The sequence below is a fragment of the Callionymus lyra genome, unplaced genomic scaffold (assembly GCF_982586985.1).
Source record: "Callionymus lyra unplaced genomic scaffold, fCalLyr1.hap1.1 HAP1_SCAFFOLD_63, whole genome shotgun sequence".
NCBI lineage: Eukaryota > Metazoa > Chordata > Actinopteri > Syngnathiformes > Callionymidae > Callionymus > Callionymus lyra.
Window position 1 is genome coordinate 255,001 of NW_028258571.1, and position 10,000 is coordinate 265,000.

At 59.2% G+C, this 10,000-nt stretch overlaps 1 non-coding gene across 1 annotated transcript; it reads right to left on the bottom strand.

Annotated features, from left to right (window-relative positions):
• Positions 1-7,070: 7,070 nt before the first annotated feature.
• LOC148058648 (5S ribosomal RNA) lies at positions 7,071-7,189 on the bottom strand. Its single transcript, XR_015709683.1, has one exon. It is a non-coding gene; the product is annotated as a 5S ribosomal RNA (ribosomal RNA).
• Positions 7,190-10,000: the final 2,811 nt, after the last annotated feature.

Below are 10,000 nucleotides of genomic sequence, written 5' to 3' on the forward strand. Positions count from 1 at the left end.
TCTAGGTGGTTGCGCTCGTGACATCAAAAAGACCACTTTTTGAGGAGCAGTCACACTCGGAAAAAATTTCTTTCGTCAGGCAAAAGAACCAGAGTTCTCCGCGGCCATCCACTCCAACCTTGTCCGACTTTGAGGCACCAGGCTCGGCCACCCTCCGAGCCTTTTCCTTCCCTCTCCTGTTATGGTGCCTCCCTATTAACCTCTAGGTGGTTGCGCTCGTGACATCAAAAAGACCACTTTTTGCAGAGCAGTCACACTCGGAAAAAATTTCTTTCGTCAGGCAAAAGAACCAGAGTTCTCCGCGGCCATCCACTCCAACCTTGTCCGACTTTGAGGCACCAGGCTCGGCCACCCTCCGAGCCCTTTCCTTCCCTCTCCTGTTATGGTGCCTCCCTATTAACCTCTAGGTGGTTGCGCTCGTGACATCAAAAAGACCACTTTTTGAGGAGCAGTCACACTCGGAAAAAATTTCTTTCGTCAGGCAAAAGAACCAGAGTTCTCCGCGGCCATCCACTCCAACCTTGTCCGACTTTGAGGCACCAGGCTCGGCCACCCTCCGAGCCTTTTCCTTCCCTCTCCTGTTATGGTGCCTCCCTATTAACCTCTAGGTGGTTGCGCTCGTGACATCAAAAAGACCACTTTTTGCAGAGCAGTCACACTCGGAAAAAATTTCTTTCGTCAGGCAAAAGAACCAGAGTTCTCCGCGGCCATCCACTCCGACCTTGTCCGATTTTGAGGCACCAGGCTCGGCCACCCTCCGAGCCCTTTCCTTCCCTCTCCTGTTATGGTGCCTCCCTATTAACCTCTAGGTGGTTGCGCTCGTGACATCAAAAAGACCACTTTTTGAGGAGCAGTCACACTCGGAAAAAATTTCTTTCGTCTGGCAAAAGAACCAGAGTTCTCCGCGGCCATCCACTCCAACCTTGTCCGATTTTGAGGCACCAGGCTCGGCCACCCTCCGAGCCTTTTCACTCCCTCTCCTGTTATGGTGCCTCCCTATTAACCTCTAGGTGGTTGCGCTCGTGACATCAAAAAGACCACTTTTTGAGGAGCAGTCACACTCGGAAAAAATTTCTTTCGTCTGGCAAAAGAACCAGAGTTCTCCGCGGCCATCCACTCCAACCTTGTCCGACTTTGAGGCACCAGGCTCGGCCACCCTCCGAGCCTTTTCACTCCCTCTCCTGTTATGGTGCCTCCCTATTAACCTCTAGGTGGTTGCGCTCGTGACATCAAAAAGACCACTTTTTGCAGAGCAGTCACACTCGGAAAAAATTTCTTTCGTCAGGCAAAAGAACCAGAGTTCTCCGCGGTCATCCACTCCAACCTTGTCCGATTTTGAGGCACCAGGCTCGGCCACCCTCCGAGCCTTTTCACTCCCTCTCCTGTTATGGTGCCTCCCTATTAACCTCTAGGTGGTTGCGCTCGTGACATCAAAAAGACCACTTTTTGCAGAGCAGTCACACTCGGAAAAAATTTCTTTCGTCAGGCAAAAGAACCAGAGTTTTCAGCGGTCATCCACTCCAACCTTGTCCGATTTTGAGGCACCAGGCTCGGCCACCCTCCGAGCCTTTTCACTCCCTCTCCTGTTATGGTGCCTCCCTATTAACCTCTAGGTGGTTGCGCTCGTGACATCAAAAAGACCACTTTTTGCAGAGCAGTCACACTCGGAAAAAATTTCTTTCGTCAGGCAAAAGAACCAGAGTTCTCCGCGGTCATCCACTCCAACCTTGTCCGATTTTGAGGCACCAGGCTCGGCCACCCTCCGAGCCTTTTCACTCCCTCTCCTGTTATGGTGCCTCCCTATTAACCTCTAGGTGGTTGCGCTCGTGACATCAAAAAGACCACTTTTTGCAGAGCAGTCACACTCGGAAAAAATTTCTTTCGTCAGGCAAAAGAACCAGAGTTTTCAGCGGTCATCCACTCCAACCTTGTCCGATTTTGAGGCACCAGGCTCGGCCACCCTCCGAGCCTTTTCACTCCCTCTCCTGTTATGGTGCCTCCCTATTAACCTCTAGGTGGTTGCGCTCGTGACATCAAAAAGACCACTTTTTGCAGAGCAGTCACACTCGGAAAAAATTTCTTTCGTCTGGCAAAAGAACCAGAGTTTTCAGCGGTCATCCACTCCAACCTTGTCCGACTTTGAGGCACCAGGCTCGGCCACCCTCCGAGCCTTTTCACTCCCTCTCCTGTTATGGTGCCTCCCTATTAACCTCTAGGTGGTTGCGCTCGTGACATCAAAAAGACCACTTTTTGAGGAGCAGTCACACTCGGAAAAAATTTCTTTCGTCTGGCAAAAGAACCAGAGTTTTCAGCGGTCATCCACTCCAACCTTGTCCGATTTTGAGGCACCAGGCTCGGCCACCCTCCGAGCCTTTTCACTCCCTCTCCTGTTATGGTGCCTCCCTATTAACCTCTAGGTGGTTGCGCTCGTGACATCAAAAAGACCACTTTTTGCAGAGCAGTCACACTCGGGAAAAATTTCTTTCGTCTGGCAAAAGAACCAGAGTTTTCAGCGGTCATCCACTCCAACCTTGTCCGATTTTGAGGCACCAGGCTCGGCCACCCTCCGAGCCTTTTCACTCCCTCTCCCTCTCCAACCCGGTCCGGGGCACCTCCAGGGACCGGCGGAGGTCGCCCGCATGACCGCGGCAAAGTGTCTCAAAGTCGGGCATGACCGCTCGAGTCACCCGCCAACCCGGTCCGGGGCACCTCCAGGGACCGGCGGAGGACGCCCGCATGACCGCGACAAAGTGTCTCAAAGTCGGGCACGACCGCTCGAGTCACCCGCCAACCCGGTCCGGGGCACCTCCAGGGACCGGCGGAGGACGCCCGCATGACCGCGACAAAGTGTCTCAAAGTCGGGCATGACCGCTCGAGTCACCCGCCAACCCGGTCCGGGGCACCTCCAGGGACCGGCGGAGGACGCCCGCATGACCGCGACAAAGTGTCTCAAAGTCGGGCATGACCGCTCGAGTCACCCGCCAACCCGGTCCGGGGCACCTCCAGGGACCGGCGGAGGACGCCCGCATGACCGCGACAAAGTGTCTCAAAGTCGGGCACGACCGCTCGAGTCACCCGCCAACCCGGTCCGGGGCACCTCCAGGGACCGGCGGAGGACGCCCGCATGACCGCGACAAAGTGTCTCAAAGTCGGGCACGACCGTTCGAGTCACCCGCCAACCCGGTCCGGGGAACCTCCGGGGACCGGCGGAGGTCGCTCGCATGACCGCGACAAAGTGTCTCAAAGTCGGGCACGACCGCTCGAGTCACCCGCCAACCCGGTCCGGGGCACCTCCAGGGACCGGCGGAGGACGCCCGCATGACCGCGACAAAGTGTCTCAAAGTCGGGCATGACCGTTCGAGTCACCCGCCAACCCGGTCCGGGGCACCTCCAGGGACCGGCGGAGGAGGCCCGCATGACCGCGACAAAGTGTCTCAAAGTCGGGCATGACCGCTCGAGTCACCCGCCAACCCGGTCCGGGGCACCTCCGGGGACCGGCGGAGGACGCCCGCATGACCGCGACAAAGTGTCTCAAAGTCGGGCACGACCGCTCGAGTCACCCGCCAACCCGGTCCGGGGCACCTCCAGGGACCGGCGGAGGACGCCCGCATGACCGCGACAAAGTGTCTCAAAGTCGGGCACGACCGCTCGAGTCACCCGCCAACCCGGTCCGGGGCACCTCCAGGGACCGGCGGAGGACGCCCGCATGACCGCGACAAAGTGTCTCAAAGTCGGGCATGACCGCTCGAGTCACCCGCCAACCCGGTCCGGGGCACCTCCGGGGACCGGCGGAGGACGCCCGCATGACCGCGACAAAGTGTCTCAAAGTCGGGCACGACCGCTCGAGTCACCCGCCAACCCGGTCCGGGGCACCTCCGGGGAGCAGTGGAGGTCGCTCGCATGACCGCGACAAAGTGTCTCAAAGTCGGGCATGACCGCTCGAGTCGCCCGCCATCCCGGTCCGGAGCTCAACACTTTGTCGTTTTTTCCACTCCCTCCCCATTAACCTCTAGGTGGTTGCGCTCGTGACATCAAAAAGACCACTTTTTGCAGAGCAGTCACACTCGGAAAAAATTCGTTTCGTCTGGCAAAAGAACCAGAGTTCTCAGCGGGCTTCCAGTCCAACCTTGTCCGATTTTGAGGCACCAGGCTCGGCCACAGTCCGAGCCCATTCACTCCCTCCCCTGTTGTACTCGCTCCCTATTAACCTCTAGGTGGTTGCGCTCGTGACATCAAAAAGACCACTTTTTGAGGAGCAGTCACACTTAGGAAAAATCCGTTTGCGCTCACACCATCCCTCCCCATTAACCTCTAGGTGGTTGCGCTCGTGACATCAAAAAGACCACTTTTTGAGGAGCAGTCACACTTAGGAAAAATCCGTTTGCGCTCACACCATCCCTCCCCATTAACCTCTAGGTGGTTGCGCTCGTGACATCAAAAAGACCACTTTTTGAGGAGCAGTCAGACACCGAGGTTTTCTGGATTTATGTCCGTTTTCCTGGTTCTCTGACTCGGGCACCTTGTGACCGACATCCCCCCCTTCCCTGGTTCTATTTTGCCGATACTTTGGTGAGTTTTCTACCCGCAAACCAAGCCCCCCAAGCCCGCCGCCTGGTGGGGGAGCATGCCGCCTGGCCCGGTTCTATTTTAGGTCACTTTGGTGAGTTTTCTACCCGCAAACCAAGCCCCCCAAGCCCGCCGCCTGGTGGGGGAAGAGGCCCCCTGGTCCCGGTTCTATTTTAGGACACTTTGGTGAGTTTTCTACCCGCAAACCAAGCCCCCCAAGCCCGCCGCCTGGTGGGGGAAGATGCCCCCTGGTCCCGGTTCTATTTTAGGACACTTTGGTGAGTTTTCTACCCGCAAACCAAGCCCCCCAAGCCCGCCGCCTGGTGGGGGAACATGCCGCCTAGCCCGGTTCTATTTTAGGTCACTTTGGTGAGTTTTCTACCCGCAAACCAAGCCCCCCCAAGCCCGCCGCCTGGTGGGGGAAGAGGCCCCCTGGTCCCGGTTCTATTTTAGGACACTTTGGTGAGTTTTCTACCCGCAAACCAAGCCCCCCAAGCCCGCCGCCTGGTGGGGGAACATGCCCCCTGGTCCCGGTTCTATTTTAGGACACTTTGGTGAGTTTTCTACCCGCAAACCAAGCCCCCCAAGCCCGCCGCCTGGTGGGGGAACATGCCCCCTGGTCCCGGTTCTATTTTAGGACACTTTGGTGAGTTTTCTACCCGCAAACCAAGCCCCCCAAGCCCGCCGCCTGGTGGGGGAACATGCCCCCTGGTCCCGGTTCTATTTTAGGACACTTTGGTGAGTTTTCTACCCGGAAACCAAGCCCCCCAAGCCCGCCACCTGGTGGGGGAAGAGGCCCCCTGGTCCCGGTTCTATTTTAGGACACTTTGGTGAGTTTTCTACCCACACTGCAGGTCCCCAAATGCCGCCATCTGGTGGGGGAACATGCCGCCTGCACCGGTTCTATTTTAAGTCACTTTGGTGAGTTTTCTGCCCACACTACGGGTCCCCAAATGCCGCCATCTGGTGGGGGAACATGCCGCCTGCACCGGTTCTATTTTAAGTCACTTTGGTGAGTTTTCTGCCCACACTACGGCTCCCCAAATGCCGCCATCTGGTGGGGGAACATGCCGCCTGCACCGGTTCTATTTTAAGTCACTTTGGTGAGTTTTCTGCCCACACTACGGGTCCCCAAATGCCGCCATCTGGTGGGGGAACATGCCGCCTGCAACGGTTCTATTTTAAGTCACTTTGGTGAGTTTTCTGCCCACACTACGGGTCCCCAAATGCCGCCATCTGGTGGGGGAACATGCCGCCTGCACCGGTTCTATTTTAAGTCACTTTGGTGAGTTTTCTGCCCACACTACGGGTCCCCAAATGCCGCCATCTGGTGGGGGGACATGCCGCCTGCACCGGTTCTATTTTAAGTCACTTTGGTGAGTTTTCTGCCCACACTACGGGTCCCCAAATGCCGCCATCTGGTGGGGGAACTGCCGCCTAGTCCCGGTTCTATTTTAGGTCACTTTTCTCACTTTCTTACCCACAAATAACGCCCCAAATGCCGCCGCCTGGTGGGGGGAACTGCCGCCTAGTCCCGGTTCTATTTTAGGTCACTTTTCTCACTTTCTTACCCACAAATAATGCCCCAAATGCCGCCGCCTGGTGGGGGGAACTGCCGCCTAGTCCCGGTTCTATTTTAGGTCACTTTTCTCACTTTCTGACCCACAAATAATGCCCCAAATGCCGCCGCCTGGTGGGGGGAACTGCCGCCTAGTCCCGGTTCTATTTTAGGTCACTTTTCTCACTTTCTGACCCACAAATAATGCCCCAAATGCCGCCGCCTGGTGGGGGGAACTGCCGCCTAGTCCCGGTTCTATTTTAGGTCACTTTTCTCACTTTCTTACCCACAAATAATGCCCCAAATGCCGCCGCCTGGTGGGGGGAACTGCCGCCTAGTCCCGGTTCTATTTTAGGTCACTTTTCTCACTTTCTGACCCACAAATAATGCCCCAAATGCCGCCGCCTGGTGGGGGGAACTGCCGCCTAGTCCCGGTTCTATTTTAGGTCACTTTTCTCACTTTCTTACCCACAAATAATGCCCCAAATGCCGCCGCCTGGTGGGGGGAACTGCCGCCTAGTCCCGGTTCTATTTTAGGTCACTTTTCTCACTTTCTGACCCACAAATAATGCCCCAAATGCCGCCGCCTGGTGGGGGGAACTGCCGCCTAGTCCCGGTTCTATTTTAGGTCACTTTTCTCACTTTCTTACCCACAAATAATGCCCCAAATGCCGCCGCCTGGTGGGGGGAACTGCCGCCTAGTCCCGGTTCTATTTTAGGTCACTTTTCTCACTTTCTGACCCACAAATAATGCCCCAAATGCCGCCGCCTGGTGGGGGGAACTGCCGCCTAGTCCCGGTTCTATTTTAGGTCACTTTTCTCACTTTCTTACCCACAAATAATGCCCCAAATGCCGCCGCCTGGTGGGGGGAACTGCCGCCTAGTCCCGGTTCTATTTTAGGTCACTTTTCTCACTTTTCTACCCACAAATAATGGCAAAAAAAAATGCTTACAGCACCCAGTATTCCCAGGCGGTCTCCCATCCAAGTACTAACTGGGCCCGACCCTGCTTGGCTTCCGAGATCAGACGAGATCGGGCTCATTCAGGGTGGTGTGGCCGTAAGCGAGGGAAGCGCTTGTGAAATGCCCCAAAGTGTTGAAAATGTTCCCCAGGCCCCTGGTTCCCCATCCCCGCAGGAGGAGGCTCCCCAGGCCCCCTGGTTCCCCATCCCCGCAGGAGGAGGCTCCCCAGGCCCCCTGGTGCAGGAGGAGGCTCCCCAGGCCCCTGGTTCCCCATCCCCGCAGGAGGAGGCTCCCCAGGCCCCCTGGTTCCCCATCCCCGCAGGAGGAGGCTCCCCAGGCCCCATGGTTCCCCATCACCGCAGGAGGAGGCTCCCCAGGCCCCCTGGTTCCCCATCCCCGCAGGAGGAGGCTCCCCAGGCCCCCTGGTGCAGGAGGAGGCTCCCCAGGCCCCCTGGTTCCCCATCCCCGCAGGAGGAGGCTCCCCAGGCCCCCTGGTTCTCCATCCCCGCAGGAGGAGGCTCCCCAGGCCCCCTGGTTCCCCATCCCCGCAGGAGGAGGCTCCCCAGGCCCCATGGTTCCCCATCACCGCAGGAGGAGGCTCCCCAGGCCCCCTGGTTCCCCATCCCCGCAGGAGGAGGCTCCCCAGGCCCCCTGGTGCAGGAGGAGGCTCCCCAGGCCCCCTGGTTCCCCATCCCCGCAGGAGGAGGCTCCCCAGGCCCCCTGGTTCTCCATCCCCGCAGGAGGAGGCTCCCCAGACCCCCATGTTCTCCATGCCCGCAGGAGGAGGCTCCCCAGGCCCCTTGGTTCTCCATCCCCGCAGGAGGAGGCTCCCCAGGCCCCTGGTTCTCCATCCCCGCAGGAGGAGGCTCCCCAGGCGCCCTGGTTCTCCATCCCCGCAGGAGGAGGCTCCCCAGGCCCCCTGGTTCTCCATGCCCGCAGGAGGAGGCTCCCCAGGCCCCCTGGTTCTCCATCCCCGCAGGAGGAGGCTCCCCAGGCCCCCTGGTTCCCCATCCCCGCAGGAGGAGGCTCCCCAGGCCCCCTGGTTCTCCATGCCCGCAGGAGGAGGCTCCCCAGGCCCCCTGGTTCTCCATGCCCGCAGGAGGAGGCTCCCCAGGCCCCCATGTTCTCCATGCCCGCAGGAGGAGGCTCCCCAGGCCCCTTGGTTCTCCATCCCCGCAGGAGGAGGCTCCCCAGGCCCCTGGTTCCCCATCCCCGCAGGAGGAGGCTCCCCAGGCCCCCTGGTTCTCCATGCCCGCAGGAGGAGGCTCCCCAGGCCCCCTGGTTCTCCATGCCCGCAGGAGGAGGCTCCCCAGGCCCCCTGGTTCTCCATCCCCGCAGGAGGAGGCTCCCCAGGCCCCTGGTTCTCCATGCCCGCAGGAGGAGGCTCCCCAGGCCCCCTGGTTCTCCATGACCGCAGGAGGAGGCTCCCCAGGCCCCCTGGTTCTCCATCCCCGCAGGAGGAGGCTCCCCAGGCCCCCTGGTTCCCCATCCCCGCAGGAGGAGGCTCCCCAGGCCCCCTGGTTCTCCATGCCCGCAGGAGGAGGCTCCCCAGGCCCCCTGGTTCCCCATCCCCGCAGGAGGAGGCTCCCCAGGCCCCTGGTTCTCCATCACCGCAGGAGGAGGCTCCCCAGGCCCCCTGGTTCCCCATCCCCGCAGGAGGAGGCTCCCCAGGCCCCCTGGTTCTCCATCCCCGCAGGAGGAGGCCCCCCAGGCCCCTGGTTCCCCATCCCCGCAGGAGGAGGCTCCCCAGGCCCCCTGGTTCTCCATGCCCGCAGGAGGAGGCTCCCCAGGCCCCTGGTTGGGAGAGGGGGAAAAAGAGCAAAGTGTTTAAAAATGCCCCAAAGTGTTGAAAATGTTCCCCAGGCCCCTGGTTCCCCATCCCCGCAGGAGGAGGCTCCCCAGGCCCCCTGGTTGGGAGAGGGGGGAAAAGACCAAAGTGTTTAAAAATGCCCCAAAGTGTTGAAAATGTTCCCCAGGCCCCTGGCTCCCCATCCCCGCAGGAGGAGGCTCCCCAGGCCCCCTGGTTGGGAGAGGGGGAAAAAGAGCAAAGTGTTTAAAAATGCCCCAAAGTGTTGAAAATGTTCCCCAGGCCCCTGGTTCCCCATCCCCGCAGGAGGAGGCTCCCAAGGCCCCCTGGTTGGGAGAGGGGGAAAAAGAGCAAAGTGTTTAAAAATGCCCCAAAGTGTTGAAAATGTTCCCCAGGCCCCTGGTTCCCCATCCCCGCAGGAGGAGGCTCCCCAGGCCCCCTGGTTGGGAGAGGGGGAAAAAGAGCAAAGTGTTTAAAAATGCCCCAAAGTGTTGAAAATGTTCCCCAGGCCCCTGGTTCCCCATCCCCGCAGGAGGAGGCTCCCAAGGCCCCCTGGTTGGGAGAGGGGGAAAAAGAGCAAAGTGTTTAAAAATGCCCCAAAGTGTTGAATAATGTTCCCCGGCCTCCTGGTACCCCATCCCCGCAGGAGGAGGCTCCCCAGGCCCCCTGGTTGGGAGAGGGGGAAAAAAGAGCAAAGTGTTTAAAAATGCCCCAAAGTGTTGAAAATGTTCCCCAGGCCCCTGGTTCCCCATCCCCGCAGGAGGAGGCTCCCAAGGCCCCCTGGTTGGGAGAGGGGGAAAAAGAGCAAAGTGTTTAAAAATGCCCCAAAGTGTTGAAAATGTTCCCCAGGCCCCTGGTTCCCCATCCCCGCAGGAGGAGGCTCCCCAGGCCCCCTGGTTGGGAGAGGGGGAAAAAGAGCAAAGTGTTTAAAAATGCCCCAAAGTGTTGAATAATGTTCCCCGGCCTCCTGGTACCCCATCCCCGCAGGAGGAGGCTCCCCAGGCCCCCTGGTTGGGAGAGGGGGAAAAAGAGCAAAGTGTTTAAAAATGCCCCAAAGTGTTGAAAATGTTCCCCAGGCCCCTGGTTCCCCATCCCCGCAGGAGGAG